Below are 17,776 nucleotides of genomic sequence, written 5' to 3'. Positions count from 1 at the left end.
GCAGTTGGTGACTGGTGATGTGCCGCAGGGATCGGTGCTGGGGCCTCAACTGTTGACCATATATATAGACGATCTGGAGGAGGGGACTGAATGTAGGGTAACAAAGTCTGTGGATGACACAAAGATGAGTGGGAAAGTTAATTGCATGGAGGATGTGGAAAGTCTGCAGAGAGATTTGGATAGGCTAAGTGAGTGGGCGAGGATCTGGCAGATGGACTATAACGTTGGGAAGTGTGATGTTATCCACTTTGGAAGGAATAATAGTAAAATGCACTATTATTGAAATGGTGAAAAATTACAACAAGCTACTGTGCAGAGGGATCTGGGAGTCCTTGTGCATGAATGGCAAAAACATCATTTTGCAGGTGTAGCAGGTGATCAAGAAGGCAAATGGAGTGTTGACCTTTATCACGACGGGGGGATGGAGTATGAGAACATAAGAACACAAGAAAAAACAGCAGGAGTAGGCCATCTAGCCCCTCGAGACTGCCCTACCATTCAATAAGATTATGGCAGATCTGATAGTGGTTCAGTTCCACTTACCCGTCTGCTCCCCAAAGCCATTAATTCCCTTATTGGTCAGAAATCTATCTACCTGTGACTTAAACACATTTAACGAGGTAGCCTCCACTGCTTCAATGGGCAGAGAATTCCAAAGATTCACTACCCTCTGGGAGAAGAAGTTCCTCCTCAACTCTGTTCTAAATTGACTGCCCCTTATTTTGAGGATGTGCCCCCTAGTTCTTGTTTCCTTTCTATGTGTAAATTATCTCTCTGCCTCTATCCTGTCTCGCCCAAAAGCAGGGAGGTCTTTCTGCAATTGTACAAGGTACTGGTGAGGCCGCAACTGGAGAACTGTGTGTAATTCTGGCCCTCTTATTTGCGGAATGATATTTGGGCTTTGGAGGGAGTGCAGAGAAGGTTCACCAGGTTGATTCCGGAGATGAGGGGGTTAGCATTAGGAGAGATTGAGTAGATTGGGCCTGTACTCATGGGAGTTGAGAAGGCTCAGGGGACATCTTATAGAGACAAATAAGATAATGAAAGGGCTAGACAAGGATGCCCATAACCTCTGACCCAAATACTTATGGAGACTGTACGACACACACACACACACACACGCACACACACACACACACACACACACATGTCCAGGCAATAAGGAAGTCCTGATGCATGGAAAGGTGCTCCAAGTACAAACTTCTGTTTCTGTGTTTTCAATCTGTCGGGATTGATACACAGTCTGGAATTACCTCAAAGAAAAACCCAAATTTGGGTACTTGCCCCGATCAGTAGGTGGATACGAAGGTTTATTTATTTACACAATTTTATTCTGCTCTAGTTGCAGTGAATATAAGCAGCAGACTTTCTTCTGGTGGATTTTTTTCTGCAAATGTCTTTCAATAAAAACTGGAAAGAGTGCATGGACAATTTAGGAGTCAGCACTCATTGCCCTGTGTTACAGGGAACGGTTGGCAAGGCCAAGACTTTATTCCTTGGAACGTAGGAAAATGAGGTGACCTTATTGCGATGAATGAAATCATGACAGACATAGATGGGATGGAAACAGGGAAGGGGAATTGAAAATAACAGGGCACAGGTAAAAGGTGAAAGGGGAAAGAATTAAAGGAGGCCTAACAGGCAACTTCTGCACACAGAGGGTGATGTTTATGTGGAATCAGATGGCCAAACAACTGGTTGAGGCAGGTAGAAGAGCAACACATTTTTAAAAAATTGGATATATAATCTGGTGGAAAAGATTAGAGGGATGTGGGCCAGAAGTGGGCAAATGGGGGTAGCTGGGACGACACCATGGTCAGCATGGAAATGTTGGGTTGAAGGGCCTGATTCCACATTGTATTGCTCTCTGACTGCAGATATGCAATGCACAGAAATTTAAAGGAAGATATTTGATGTTTTACAATATTGTCATGACGTACAGTTAATTCCATCAAACAAACATTTATATATAACAAAGTGGATTTGCAGTGTTTGTAATAAGTTTCAGCTGAAGACATTTGGCATTTTGTTCTTTATTTTACACAGAGTTGTTTCTCCCAAGTTTATGAGTCTCTTTTATGCAATGTTGATGATGAGAAGTCTCTTAACAATACAGCCAGGAAACAGGCCATTCGGCCCTCCAAAAAGAGGGGTTTGGAGTGAAGACTAGGAGTGAAATGAGTTCTACATTTGGGGTGTGAATTATGCAACACAGCTATTTCAAATACTTTAGTAAAATGTACCCCTCATGATGACGTCTGCAAGCCTCCTGTGAACTGATGTGAGCGATCTATCTGATCGGTATTGCAGAATCCAGTGCAGGCTGAAAATTTGGGATCATCTTCCACCACTGATGGGACATCACACCTTTGTCTTGGCTTCTTAAAATAAAAGAAGTTATTTAAATGTTGCAACATTGAGATCAATCACACACCCATTGTTCAAACCCCAGAGATTCTAGACCATTAATAACCAATCAGACAAAAACAATTAACACACACTTAAAACAATCATTCTAACACTTGAAAACATCAAGACAGGATGGCTAAGGTTGAATACTGTAAATAAAGTATGAGCATTTGAATTGCATACTACACCAAGGTTCAGGTATAACTATAGCCCGTTGCGGCGGATCGTTGAGATCATGAGCGAAGAGTCAGCAACATGCAAAATCTACAATGGACATGACGAACACTCGCCGCCCTTCCCCCTACCATATTTAAATAATTTACAGAGATCTCAATCAAACAACGAAACCTTTGTTAATTTATACATATTAAGATACTCTTCATTAATCATTTGGAATTATATTTGACAGGAGACATTGACAAAGGCAGTAATCACTGAACAGAAATAGACACAAAAACAGCATACCTTTATAATAGCAGGGAAACCGTTTGATCTCTGTGCTTTGACAGTAAAACTGCTGTTTCAAAGCTAGACCTTGGGCATTCCCAATCTCCCCCATCACAAGTGGTCAAGGCTGGAGTGAAGCTGTGTCGTGTTGGGGCCTGCTGAAAGCTGAAGACTGATGCTCCAAATGGGAGCTGTCTCTCGATTTTTCAATTCAGTGAAATTGGCAACAAGTTCTACTGTTTTTCGTTGTTCATGGATTTCCGCTGCTAATTGGGAAGTTTTGGGCCACAGTTTCGTCCAAGACCCACCCAACGCAAGACTTGTCACTAACATTTCAAATCTCCCAAATTTTAAGTCACCATTACCAATTAAAACCATCTAATTCTCACATGTGTATTTGAGTCCGAACTGAAATTCTCACATGTTCAGCAAAATATCTTGGAATCATGCCGCTGGCCCATAACCATGGTACAAGATTAATGACTTTTGAAAATGAAGCTTTATGAAATACAATTTTTCTTCTTTATCTATTTCTCTTGTTTGTGTGAGTGGGTGAAATGACCACGACGGACTCAGGGTGCAGTTAAATAACGGCACAGCTTTATTTTCTTTTACATCGATGAAGGTGCAGTCAGGACATACAATCGGGCCGTCCTGGAAGCGCTCGAACGATCCGCCGCAACGGGCTATAGTTATACCTGAACCTTGGTGTAGTATGCAATTCAAATGCTCATACTTTATTTACAGTATTCAACCTTAGCCATCCTGTCTTGATGTTTTCAAGTGTTAGAATGATTGTTTTAAGTGTGTGTTAATTGTTTTTGTCTGACTGGTTATTAATGGTCTAGAATCTCTGGGGTTTGAACAATGGGTGTGTGATTGATCTCAAAAAGTTTGAGGGGCCAGGGATGTTTCCTTAGCTATGCTAATTTTTAGGTGTCTCCATAGGTTATTTGGCTGGTTTGGAAGTGCTGATTTGGTGGGGTGGGGATGTGTTTTTTTATTTAGTTCCTGTCGGTGCCATCCTGTCCATCTTCCCCTGTGTGCTAGCCCTAATTTGCATTCTAAGCGCATGCTCTTGCCTGCTAATCTGTGTCTGTTACTTTGTGATTTTCACTGCAGAGGCTCTGAGTGTAATTTTAGACTGTTTCCATATTGTGTGCCCAATTTCATAAAAATTGTTGTCCGATAACGAGTTGATCAGTGAAGACTGCACTGAAGGAAAGCTTGGTTGTTAATGATTGGCTGAGGTGGCAGCTTTTCATGAATTTGGATGACTTGCATTCCTGCTGGTTAAGAATGATAACAAGCTGATACATCCTGGTTGGCTACAGAATCTGTCAGCCAGTCTGTGTTTGGCCGACATGGCTGTCAGGCTGAGAACAATCTGATTACCTGTGGCAGCATTGAGTCATTGGGTAGGCTTTCCTGAAAGCCTAAAGTTGTTGAGAATCAGCAGACAAATCATTACAATTGGTGGAGGTAGATCTCCAATAATCAACTGTGACTCCCTGATTGGCTGAGAAGGAAAGTGTGATGTTGTCAGATGATTTTTTTCTTCACTAATTCAATAATTGATGTGAGTGGATATTTCACTGTGAGTCTGATCCGTTCCCTGAACTTGGGCTGAGTCACCACATAAATCAATGTGTTTGTGCAGCAATTCAAGTTTTGCAACATAACTGCAACATCTCTGAATATATATTCAGAATATGTGTAATAACTTGGATCCTTTCCTGTAATTTGAGAATATAAAAAATACATTACATCCCCCAACCACAGGAGAATAAAGCAGCCGGATATGCTGAAGAGTGGTATTATAGACCTCTTCCTGCTCTCCAGCTCTGGGTCACGACAGCTTTCCCCCTGAGTCTGACCCCTCAGTCCCTTCCGGACTCGACTGGTCACTAAAATGTGACTCACTGTCAGAGCATTGATGAATGGAATTAAAACAAATGGCGCCAATGGGTTTAAAACTTTACCAAACCAATCAAAGGCCCCCCATCCCTGGTCTGTATAATAACTTGTTTTTACAACACAGAACCATGGCACGTTTTCAATGATCTGTCCAGGTTCTACAATAAAGTATGAGGGTATGGTTTTCAGACACAGTAAGATTCCTGTTGAGGCTAGAACCACAGTCGCAGTTTTCCCAGTGCAATATTTTGTTTTCATCTTCTGGCAACAAATGGCCACAAATCGATCAAATGAGAATGCGGTGGTGAACCAGACAGAACAATCAATAGCTGTAAAAATCATTGCATTCAGAACGGTGCACACAGGGGTGATGTCCAGGAAAGTCGTTCCAAAATAATAATAAACCATCCTCCAAAGTACAACATTAGAGATTACGAGCAACAGATCCGCCATCGCCATAGCCGTCAGGTAGCGAGTGGTGCAGGTGGAGAGGCCACACTTTCCCTGGATTAAGATCACGATCGCCAGCAAATTAACTGCAATAGAAAGATAGCAATGTAAACTGGGCATTGACTGCTCACTCATTCTACCTATGGAGAGGAAGGACAGGATTCTGTCGTGGAAGTAACTCAGTGAGGACTGTTTCCAAATTAGAAATAGTGGGGTGGGTGTGTTGTGTGGAGGTTGAGGGCTTGGGGGATCAGGCTGGGATGAGGTGCAGGAGGCATTGCAGTGTCCCAAGTTAGTGGGTGCCCTTGGCCTCGTGATTTCGGAGTTGCTGTGAGGTTAATAATCAGGGGTGGAGAACTCGATTTGTTTTTTTATGGAAAATGCAAGATAATAATGGGTGTTGGGTATTTTGGTATTTTTGTTGTTTAGGTGGATTGTGGGTGCTCTGCACTAGGGATATTGTTCGGGACTGAGGTTGGGAGGGCTGGGAGTGAGCCCCTCACTAATTGCGCAACACCATCGAGGACATAACAGCCTGTTTTATTGGCTTCCATGCAACAATAACACATTCACAACATTCACCACCAATGGACATGAGCACTTTTGTGTTCCAACTAAAAGATGCACAGAAACATCTCACAAAACTTCGTTGGACAGATCCTTTCATTCCACAAGCTCTATCATCCTGGAGAACAAGAGCCAGGAATACTAGGGAACCCAAGCAGAGAGAAGTTCCCCTCAAAAGAACACAACATCCTGACTTGGGGTTATATCAGCGTTCCTTCACTGTCACTGCGTCAAAATCATGGAACTCCATCTCTCATAGCACTGTGGGTGTAACTGCATACCCGGGACTGCACCAGTTCCAGAAAGCAGGCCTTCACCACCATCTCAGGGTGAATTGCAGCTGGGCAATAAATTCTGGTCTTGTCAACGATGGACACAACTCTAGATTATACAAAACAATATGACAATCAAGGTCATATTTGGACACATTTTTGTTTTTTTTATTGATGGGTAACTCTCCAAATTTGAAAATTAGAGTAAATTGATAGGTGCAAAACACTTTAATTTTCCAAGGTCCTGCTGGCAACTTAGAAAACCCAGACTCATGAAGAATCTCAGAAGAAGTGGAGTTTGCAGACAAGCAGCAGAATGGTCAGCAAGCTGGCAACAATATCACTTTATAGGACCCTTGTCAGACCCCAGTTGGTGTACTGTGAGCAGTTCTGGTTGCCTCACTACACAGAGGATGTGGAAGCTATTGAGAGGGTGTAGAGGAGATTTACAAGGATGTTGTCTGGATTGGGAGGCATGCCTTATGAAGATAGGTTGAGGGAACTAGGTCTCTTCTCCCTGGAGAGACAAAGGTTGAGAGGCGACCTGATAGAGGTTTATAAAATGTTGAGAGGAATAGATAGGGTGGATTCTCGGAGGCTATTTCCCAGGGCTGAAATGGTCGCTACGAGAGGACACAGGTTTAAGGTGCTGGGGAGCAAGTGCAGAGGAGATGTTAGGGGAAAGTTATTCACTCAGAGGGTGGCGAGTGAGTGGAATCGGCTGACGTTGGTGGTGGTAGAGGCAAACTCGCTGGGGTCTTTTAAAAGAATTCTGAATGAGTATATGGGATCTAACGGCATTGGAAGTTACAGGTAGTTCTGTGGCTTGGGAGGTGTAGATGTCATCGGCACAACTTGTGGGCCAAAGGGCCTGTTTGTGCTGTAGTGTTCTTTGTTCTATGCTCAATAAACAGGGAAATATATTTGCAAGTAGTTGTTCCGATTGGTGGTGGGTAGGAAGTGGTAATTCGGGGGGTCAGCACTGGGATCACGGTCCTTCACACTTTAAAGAAATGCTGTGGTCTTGGGAAACTGAAATGTGTTTACAACTATTACAGCCAAATCCAAATTGAGAGCAGATAAAGCAGAGGAACAATGGAAACGAATTCCATTAACATATCATGAGTAGGAACTGATGACTTGCACATTAAACATTTCAGTAAGAGTTTAATTACAAGCCTTCGATGTGACAATTGCTGCTGTCTGATAGGAAAATCAAGATTCTCAATATGCTGCTAGGAAATTAAGGGTTTGAATGGGGTAAAGGGTTTTTGTGGTTGAAGGTGATCGATTTACCAATCAATTAAAATAGCAACACAGGTTAAGAAAAATATCTTATTTTAAAACGTGCAGTCGAGATCATTCCTCAAAGTGTGGAATTGGGAATCAAAAACACAACCATGTGTTTCATTCTGCCACAGTCCTCTCAGAGTTTAAATGCCAGTTAGTCTTCGACATTTTGTTAATGTTCGAGCCGTTCAATTGTAAATTGAGTCATTGAGACAATTCACTTTACACTCACCAACAAACATATTCAGTCCGCAGTGAATCATTTCCCCTTGCAAAATCTATCAGATTGTGGAAGCACAGGGACAGCTCCATTGAATGTAGATATCACTGAGCAGGAAACAATAATTTCCTTATAGAATAGTCCATTCCAGTTAGTGTCTCACGCTCAGGACATTTCCACATTGGCACATATTCCTGGTATACATGTTCACCGGAGTCAGTATTTCCTTTCTGGAGAGTGACCCAGACTCAGTGCATTTCGACAATGACAAATCACGGTCTACATGTTTGGTGGAGTCAGAATTTCCTTTCTAGTGAGTGACCAACACTCAATACTATTCTCCACTGACAGATAATCCCAATTTTGATAATTCTTGGAATCAGCATTTCCTCTCATGTTTGTGATCCACACTCAGTACAACTCTACACTGACAGATGCTCTTGTTATACATGTTCATTGGAGATATTTTTCCACTCGGGTTAGTTATTCACAAAATACAAATCCACAATGACAGATATTCGGGTATATTTGTTCACTGGAGTCAGCTTTCCCATCCTGGTTGATGACTCAGTGTAAAATCACTCTGTATGATTTTACTCTAACTCCCACGAACAACGTCTTTCAATGAGCTTGCTGTCACTCAGGGCTGGTTCAACATTACAGAATAATCCAGTAAATGTACAATCTGATACAATGCAATCTATTTCCTCAGCATGATCAAAAACAGCACAAAATGTTTCCACATCTCTACCTAAGGCAGCACAGTAGGATGAGACAGAAAAATGGTTCGGCACAGCCAAGAAGGATTAAAAGGCCAGTTTCTGTGCTGTAATGTTCTATGATTCTATGGTTCTATCTCATCATAATACAACATAATAAAATTCCACATCTAAATCTCACTCATCAATATAATATGATTCTACATCTCAAATCTATTCAACAACATAATGCGAATCCACATCATAAGCTAATACATCACATCACGTTTCTACATCTCAATCTGATACAGCAACACAATATGATTCCACATCTAATCCGAATGCAACACAATAAGACTTCACATCTCAACAGAATATATCAATACAATATGATGCCACATCTCAATCTAATTCATCAACACACCATCATTCCACATCTCAATCTCATACAGTTTTTGCTTTGCAAGCATAGAATAGTGGGGGAATAGTGAAAAACCACAGCGGTAATTCAATTCACCTGATGACTGGAATGATATGGTTGACCAGATGTTTGTATATCGGTGACAATCCGTTCACTCACAGAATGAAATATTTGTTCAGTTCACACACCGTATCAGACAGCTACCATGGATATAATCACTTACCAGGAACTCCAAAAACACCCAGGATTGAATAGAATATTTTCTTCGCCATTTCAAGTGGAAGTCCCATTTTCTGCGTGGTGTCTTTTTGAACTGGAAGCAATCTCAATATTAACTCTGAAGTAATGCAATCTCCTTAATATATACCCTGGGTATCCTCTGGGATCCAGACGTTACACAATCACTCAAATTATTTTGTTTTCTTTATGACCAACACATGACAGCATTGGATTAGTCTGGGGAATATGCATGTTCCTGAACTCGAGTTGCTGTGTTTCAAAGACTGGGCAGTATTGATAACATTAATTTACTAATAATGTTAGTGAGTGCATTTTGCCATCAATGGCGCTATCATCTCAAACATCAAATCTCGAACTGTCAAGTTGCTCCAATATTATCCTTCACCTGGCTGTGACCAATCAATAATTCAACTTCCAAGAGAGAGTTTATTTCTCAGGGCTGTTCTGCACTATCCTGGGATATGTTTACTCTGTTTAACTGTAACATCAAGTTGAAAAATACAGCTTGATGTTTGTGACTGGACATTGCAGGAATCGAATAATAAATTATCTGCCTTTCAACAGCACAATATGATGTGATTTCTCATGATGTGGGTATGCCGGCGTTGGACTGGCGTAAACACAGTAAAAAGTCTGACAACACCAGGTTTTAGTCCAACCTATTTATTTGATAATATACTCACTAGCTTTCGGGTTAGTCCCTTCGTCAGGTGAATGGAGAGTTCTGGCCTCAGACAGAGCATATAAAGCACAGACTGTTTAGAGATTACTGATTAAAATGTGAATCCTTACACCTAACCTGCTGTTCAAGACCTGAAGTGGCTGACAATGTGAGTGGTAGGAGCACTGATCACAGTTTAAAGAGATGTGTATTGTCTCCAGACAGTACAGTAAGTGAGGTTTTACCTGACGAAGGGACTAACCCGAAAGCTAGTGAGTATATTATCAAATAAATAGGTTGGACTAAAACCTGGTGTTGTCAGATTTTTTACTGTGATTTCTCATGCCAGTCAAATACAGTGCAATATAATTCCACATCGCCATCTGATAAAACATATTTTCCACATTGTAATTTAATTCAACAACACAATCTTTTGTACACCTCAATATAATGCATCACAATATAATTTCAAATCTCGACCTAATGTTAAACACATTATGATTCCACATCTAATACAACACGATATGTTACCATGTCTCAATCTAATCCAACACAATGTGCTCCAACATGGAAATCTAATTCAATAACACAACATGTTTCCACAAGTCAATCTGATACATCATAATATTATTTCACACCTCAGTCGAATAAAACCTCAGAATCCGATTCCACGTCTCAATCCAATGCAACAATACCTTACAATTCCACATCTCAATGTAATACAGCAACACAGTATGATTCCACATTTCAATCAAACACAACACAAAATGGTTCCATGTCTCAATCTAATAGAACAACACAATATGACTCCACATCTCAATCTGATAGAACAGCACAATTTGATACTGCACCTCAATGTAATACAAAAACACATCATGATTGTGCATTTCAGTCTAATACAACACACAACGGTTCTGTACCTCAACCTGATAAAACACAATATGATTCCACATCTCAGTCCAATACAACAGCACAATATGGTTGCACATCTCAATCTAATACAATACAAAATGTTTGGGCATCTCAGTATAATTCAACACAGTTCTGTTACTTAATCGAACACAACAAAACAGGTTTCCACATCTCAATCTTCTTTAACAACACAAGATCATGCCACATCTCAATCTAATGCAACATGGCAATATGATTCCACATCTCAATCCAAAAGACCAACTCAATATAATTCCAGATCTCAGTCTAATACAACACAATTTGTTCCAATATTTTAATTTATTTCTACAACACTACAGAATTCCACATCACAGTATGATACAGCACAATATATTTCCTCATCATGATCTATTACAACACGATATGATTCCACATCTGAATCTAATACAACACAATATGTTTCCATATCCCAATCTAATACAACACAATCTGATTCCACATATGAATCTAATACAACACAATATGATTCCACATCTCAATCTAATACAACACAATATGATTCTGTACCTCCAGCTAATACAGCAACGTAATATGTTACACGCCAAATGCAATGCATCAGCACAAAGCCCTTAAGAATCTCAAACAATCAGGACCCTCCAAGAGATTGAACAAATTACATGAAGGAATTAAGGGTTGTGATTGCATAAAGATAAATAGAATGGTAAATTTTAAACACAATATAAGAGACAACAACAAAATATAATTTCTCCACACAGTGGTGCAGATCAGTCTGGGTTCCAAGAGTAGGAATGACAAAAACGAGCATGCAGGCACGGTGAGAAATTAAGTAAGGTCGTATTATGTGGGTCGCACTGATACCTCACAGAGCCAGGGAGCTGCGTTCATTCCCAGCCTCGGTTCATTGTCTGTGTGGATTTTGTGCATTCTTCCCGTGTTTGTGTGAGTGTCCTCCGGGTGCTCCGCTTTGCATCCATAGTCCAAAGGTTTGCAGATTGTGTGGATTGGTCATGTTAAATTGCCGCTTGGTATCTAAAGTAGCTTTGGTGGATTTGCCGTGGTGAGTGCACGGTTTATGGTGATAGGGTGGGTGGTAAGCCTGGGTAAAATCCTCTTTAGGAAATTTGATGAAGCTTCGACGAGCTGAATGGTCTCTTTATGAACTGTCGCCAATCGATCGTTCCAATGTTAGCATTTACTCTGTGGGAAATTGAATGTAGACGGAGGAAGGTTGCTCTTCAGTTGTACTGTGTACTGGTCAGCACTTATTGGAGCAGTGTGTTCAACATTGGGCTCTTCATTTAAGGAAATGTGTAAATCCGTTTGAAGCATTTCAGACAAGTGTTGAAGACCAGAAAGGTTAGTAAGTCTAAATTACAACGATAAAACATCTCGCCTGCTTACACTTCCAACACGGTAATGGCATGTTTAGATAGATTCCTGGCGAACAAGGCAATGATATGTTGTCGGGCGCAGGCGAAATATAAATTTGAGATTATTTTCAGCACAGCCACCATGTTATTAAATGGCGGAGCAGGTTAGAGGGGTTGAATGGCCTGCGTCTGTTCCTTAGCTCCTCAATCGATATCGCTGCAAGATTCTGTAAAGAAATAGCGATTGCTACAGACACTCCAATGAGTCCATGCAATCCAACTGCAGTAGATTCTTGTGCCTTTATTCATGAGTCATTTAATGCCTATTTTCTGACAAAACTGCTCCCCCTAAAGGTGGGGTGCCCCCCCTTCCCCCCCCCCACACCTTCGTTCATCGTGTTCCAGCCGAATTTTCCGATACCTCAAAAATTCTGGTCTCTCGCTCAAATTTTGACAGCCCTCCCTCAATACTCACTTCCCTCAGTCCTGCTGGCCTGTCGAACAAACCACCCCCACCCAATCCGCCTCAGTTTGTGGAGCTCTCCCTCGATATTCCCCACTTCAGAATCTTTGGCCCATTCCCAATTTTGAAATTCTTTCCTCTACTTAAAAGCCCTCCCCTTATTAGTCACTTCACTTCCCACCTTCTGGCATAACAGCTCTCTCTCTCTCTCTCTTTCTCTCTCTCCTGTCTCTCTCTCTCTGCCCTCTCAATAATTTGTATCATACACACTCAATGGAGGGCAGCATGTTGGCACAGTGGTGAGCATTGCTGTGTCAGAGCGCCAGGAACTCGGATTCAATTCCGCCCTGGGGTGAATGTTGAGTGGGATTTTGCACGTTCTCCTTGCGTGTCCGTGGGTTTCCTCTGCGTATTCCCGTTTCCTCCCACAGTGTGTGTTCGGTTGGTGGGCCATGCTGAATTGCTGCTTTGTATCAGGGAAATTACCATGGTAAATATATGGAGTTGTGGAGATATGGTCTCAGTGGGATTGTTTACAGTGCAAACTCAATGAGACAAATGGCCTCTTTCTGCACTGTAGGGATTCTATGGTTCTGTGAAATAGTCCCAACCATCTGAATAGCCCCTATCTTAGACAGTCACCTCACTTACAAAGTACCTCTATTCCCATTGCGGGATGTATTGTCCTCTTCTTCTGTCCTCTTCACCTACTCTTTGTTCCTGTACCTCTCCTTCACGTCCCCACACTATCTGTAGTTTTATAGCCATCCACACTCACATCATCAGGTTGTAAATTGTCCATTTAAATTACCGTGTTGGATCAGATCAAAGCACACAGTCTGATTTGAACCTTTGAACGTTCTTTCCCTGTCAACAAACAACTTCTAATCTTCTCCTTTGGCTGAGCATGGCACTAGCTCCACCACAACAAGTGTGTTCACAGAAGTTTCCTCAGGCAGCATGTGGAGGGTCCGACTCGGGAAAGGGCAAAACCTGACCTACTCTTTGGAAATAGGGAACGGAAAGTGAGTGAAGTATCGATGGGGATCCACTTTGGGACCAGTGACCATTGTCCTATTAACTATAAAATAGTGATATAAACTGGTCCGCAGGTGCAAGCTCCAATTGGTACCAAACCATTTGTGATGGAATTAGGCAAGAACTTGCAAGAGTTTGTTTGAGGGCAACCGGACCTCCGGCAAGTGGGAAGACTTCAAAAGTCAAATAGCTAAACTTCGTGGTCTGTGTTTTCCAGCTCGGGTGAAGGGCGAGGCTGGCAGAAGCAGGAAACCTTGGATGACAAAACTTCTTGAGTTTTGACAGCGGAAAGAAGAGGCATGGCCCAGGTACAAGCCGCTGGAATCAAGGAATCCCCTCGGGATGTACAGGGGATACAGGAATATACTCAAGAGGGAAAATAGGAGGTCGGTCACCAGTGGAGTGCTCTTGGAACAAAGGTTGGTGGTGTTGTGGATGGTCTGGAGGGATGTCAGAAGTTGCAGCGGGACATAGATAGGATGCAAGACTGGGCGGAGAAGTGGCAGATGGACTTCAACGCAGATAAATGTGTAGTGGTCCATATCGGCAGGACCAATGGGATGAAGGAAGACAATATCAAGGGTAGGAGTCTTAGCAGTGTTGAAGAGCAGAGCAATCTTGGGGTCTGGGTCCATAGGACTCTTAAATCGGCCTCGCAGGTGGAGGATGTGGTCAAGAAGGCGTATGGTGTACAGGCCTTCATTAATCGAGGGATTGAGTTCAGGAGTTGGGAGGTAATGCTGCAACTTCATAAGACCCTTGTCAGACCCCACTTGGAGTATTGCACGCAGTTCTGGTCACCTCACTCTTGGAAGGACGTGGAAGCTATTCAAAGGGTACAGAGGAGATTTACAAGGATGTTGCCTGGATTGGGAAGCATGCCTTATGAAGATAGGTTGAGGGAGCTGGGACTCTTCTCCCCAGAGAGACAAAGGTTAAGAGGTGACCTGATAGACGTTTATGAGATGTTGCGTGGAAGAGATAGGGTGGATTCTCAGAGGCTATTTCCCAGGGCTGAAATGGTCGCTACGAGAGGACACAGGTTTAAGGTGCTGGGGAGCAAGTACAGAGGAGATGTCAGGAGTAAGTTTTTCACTCAGAGGGTGGTGAGTGAATGGAATCGGCTGCCGTCGGTGGTGGTGGAGGTGAACTCGTTGGGGTCTTTTAAGAGACTTCTGGATGAGTAGATGGGATCTAATGGGATTGGGGTTTGTAGATAAGTCTATGGCTTAGTAGGTAGATATGTGATCGGTGCAACTTGTGGGCCGAAGGGCCTGTTTGTGCTGTAGTGTTCTATGTTCTATGTTCATTCAGAGTAACAGGCGTGCACCAAATCCTCAGGAAAGTATTTCACCCAGGATGCCCCCCTCCCATATCATCATCAACCTCACCTCTACACACAGCAAAATTAAGGGGCAGTGTAACATGGCTAATCCACCTAAACTACACATCCTCTGAGTCGGGGGGTGGGGGAACGGGAGCGTCTGGAGGAAACCCCTCCAGACATGGGGAGGATGTGCAACCTCCACACAGACAGCTACCCAAGTCTGAAATGAGCCAGGGTCTTGTCGCTGTGGGGCAACTGTGCTAAACGCTGTAACACCATTAATGTCCATATATCGCACTGGGTTACTTCCCTCTTCCCAAATGGAAATCCGCCTATTTTCAGCGATTTGTCAGCACTCCCATTGAGCCTCTTTGGCATCAGACGCGGTCTGCAGCCTTCCCACATTCTGAATTGGTAGTTCAGTGTGCTCAGTGTGTGGAGTTACTTCCTCCTGCATTGCCATCAGCTTAATAACTTTGACTGCCTGTGCTGCACAGACCAGAGCTTGGGTGCAATTGGTCAACCCTGCTGATTGATGTGGAGACCAAACAGCTGAAGGTGGCTTATCCTGAACATGTATGGAAAAAACGTCAGCAACAACTTCCCCAATTACACACAAAAACAAAGCAACAATAGGAATAATATGAATCTTTGGAATTCTCTGCCCATTGAAGCAGTGGAGGCTACCTCGTTAAATGTGTTTAAGTCACAGGTAGATAGATTTCTGACCAATAAAGCGATGAAGGTTTATGGGGAACAGGCGGGTAAGTGGAACTGAACCACTATCAGATCAGCCATCATCTTATTGAATGGCGGGGCAGGCTCGAGGGGCCAGCTGGTCTACTCCTGCTCCTATTTCTTATGTTCTTTTATGTTTTTATTTCAATTGTTCACTGTTAAATGAACGGCACAATATCCGATGTCTCAAAACATTAAAGTTTTGCAGTTTCATTTGCGATGAAGCTTTGTTGTTAACAGAATTATTTAATTCTCTGCGAGTTTTAAAAGGGTGGATTATCAGGTGTTGAATAAACTTCATGAAACTATCACTCTTCTTTTAATTAAACCTGACAATCACTCGGTCCGAGAACCACTTCTCTTTAACAGTCTCTTATTTTAAAATATTTTACTCAGTAACCTATTCCAGAATTTTCATTTTCCTTATGCCAGCTTTGTCAACAATAAATCATTGGAGCAGACAAGGATGGTCATAACCTCTGACCCAAATCCTTATGGAGACTGTGCGACACACAGACACACACACACACGTCCAGGCAATAAGGAAGTCCTGATGCATGGAAAGGCGCTCCAAGTACAAACTTAGATAGGGTGGATAGTGATAGCCTTTTTCCTCGGATGGAGAAAGCTAGCACGAGGGGGCATGGCTTTAAATTAAGGGGGGGTAGCTACAGGACGGATGTCAGGGGTAGGTTCTTTACCCAGCGGGTGGTGAGGGATTGGAATGCCCTGCCTGCTGCAGTTGTAAATGCGTCTAGTTTGGGGGCGTTTAAGAGATCTCTGGATAGGTTTATGGACGAAAAGGGATTGGTATAGGCTAGTGGGTCATTGTTTTTGTAACTGGTCGGCGCAACATCGTGGGCTGAGGGGCCTGTTCTGCGCTGTAGTGTTCTATGTTCTATGTTCTATGTTCTGTTTCTGTGTTTTCAATCTGTCGGGATTGATACACGGTCTTGAATTACCTCAAAGGAAAACGCAAATTTGGGTACTTGCCCCGATCAGTAGGTCGATACGAAGGTTTATTTATTTACACACCTTTATTCCACTCTAGTTGCAGTGAATATAAGCATCAGACTTTCTTCGAGTTGATTTTTTTCTGCAAATGTCTTTCAAGAAAAACTGGAAAGAGTGCATGGACAATTTAGGAGTCAACACTCATTGTCCTGTGTTACAGGGAACGGTTGGCGAGGCCAGGACTTTATTCCTTGGAACGTAGGAAAATGAGGTGACCTTATTGTGATTCATAAAATCATGACGGGCATAGATAGGATGGAAACAGGGAAGGGGAATTGAAAATAACAGAGCATAGGTAAAAGGTGAAAGGGGAAAGAATTAAAGGAGGCCTAACAGGCAACTTCTGCACACAGAGGGTGATGTTTATGTGGAATCAGATGCCCAAACAACTGGTTGAGGCAGGTAGAACAGCAACAATTCTTTTTAAATGGATATGTAAATTAATGGAAAAGATTAGAGGGATGTGGGGCAGCCGTGGGCAACTGGGACCAACTGGGAGGACACCATGGTCAGCATGGAAATGTTGGGTTGAAGGGCCTGATTCCACACTGTATTGCTCTCTGACTGCAGATATGCAATGCACAGAAATTTAAAGGAAGATATATGATGTTTTACAATATTGTCATGACATACAGTTAATTCCAACAAACAAACGTTTATATATAACAAATTGCATTTGCAGTGTTTGTAATAAGTTTCAGCTGAAGCCATTTGGGATTGTGTTCGTTATTTTGAGCAGAGTTGTTTCTCCCAAGTTTATGAGTCTCTTTTATGCAATGTTGATGATTCGAAGCCTCTTAACAATACAGCACAGGAAACAGGCCATTCGGCCCTCCAAAGAGAGGGGCTGGAGTGAAGACCTGGAGTGAAATAAGTTCTACATTTGGAGTGGGAATTATGCAACACAGCTATTTCAAATGCTTTAGTAAAATGTACCCCTCATGATGACGTCTGCAAGCCTCCTGTGAACTGATGTGAGCGATCTATCTGATAGGTATTGCAGAATCCAGTGCAGGCTGATAATTTGGGATCATCTTCCACCGCTGATGGGACATCACACCTTTGGCTTGGCTTCTTAAAATAAAAGAAGTTTTTTAAATGTTGCAACATTGATGCAGAGATGATGAGCGAAGAGTCAGCAACATGCAAAATCTACAATGGACATGACGAACACTCGCCGCCCTTCCCCTTACCATATTTAAATAATTTACAGAGATCTCAATCAAACAACGAAACCTTTGTTAATTTATACATATTAAGATATTCCTCATTAATCATTTGGAATTACATTTGACAGGAAACATTAACAAAAACAGTAATTG

The sequence above is a fragment of the Carcharhinus amblyrhynchos genome, unplaced genomic scaffold (assembly GCF_965287045.1).
Source record: "Carcharhinus amblyrhynchos unplaced genomic scaffold, sCarAmb.v2.hapA scaffold_59, whole genome shotgun sequence".
Taxonomy (NCBI): Eukaryota; Metazoa; Chordata; class Chondrichthyes; order Carcharhiniformes; family Carcharhinidae; genus Carcharhinus; species Carcharhinus amblyrhynchos.
Note: the sequence above shows the minus strand (reverse complement) of the source record.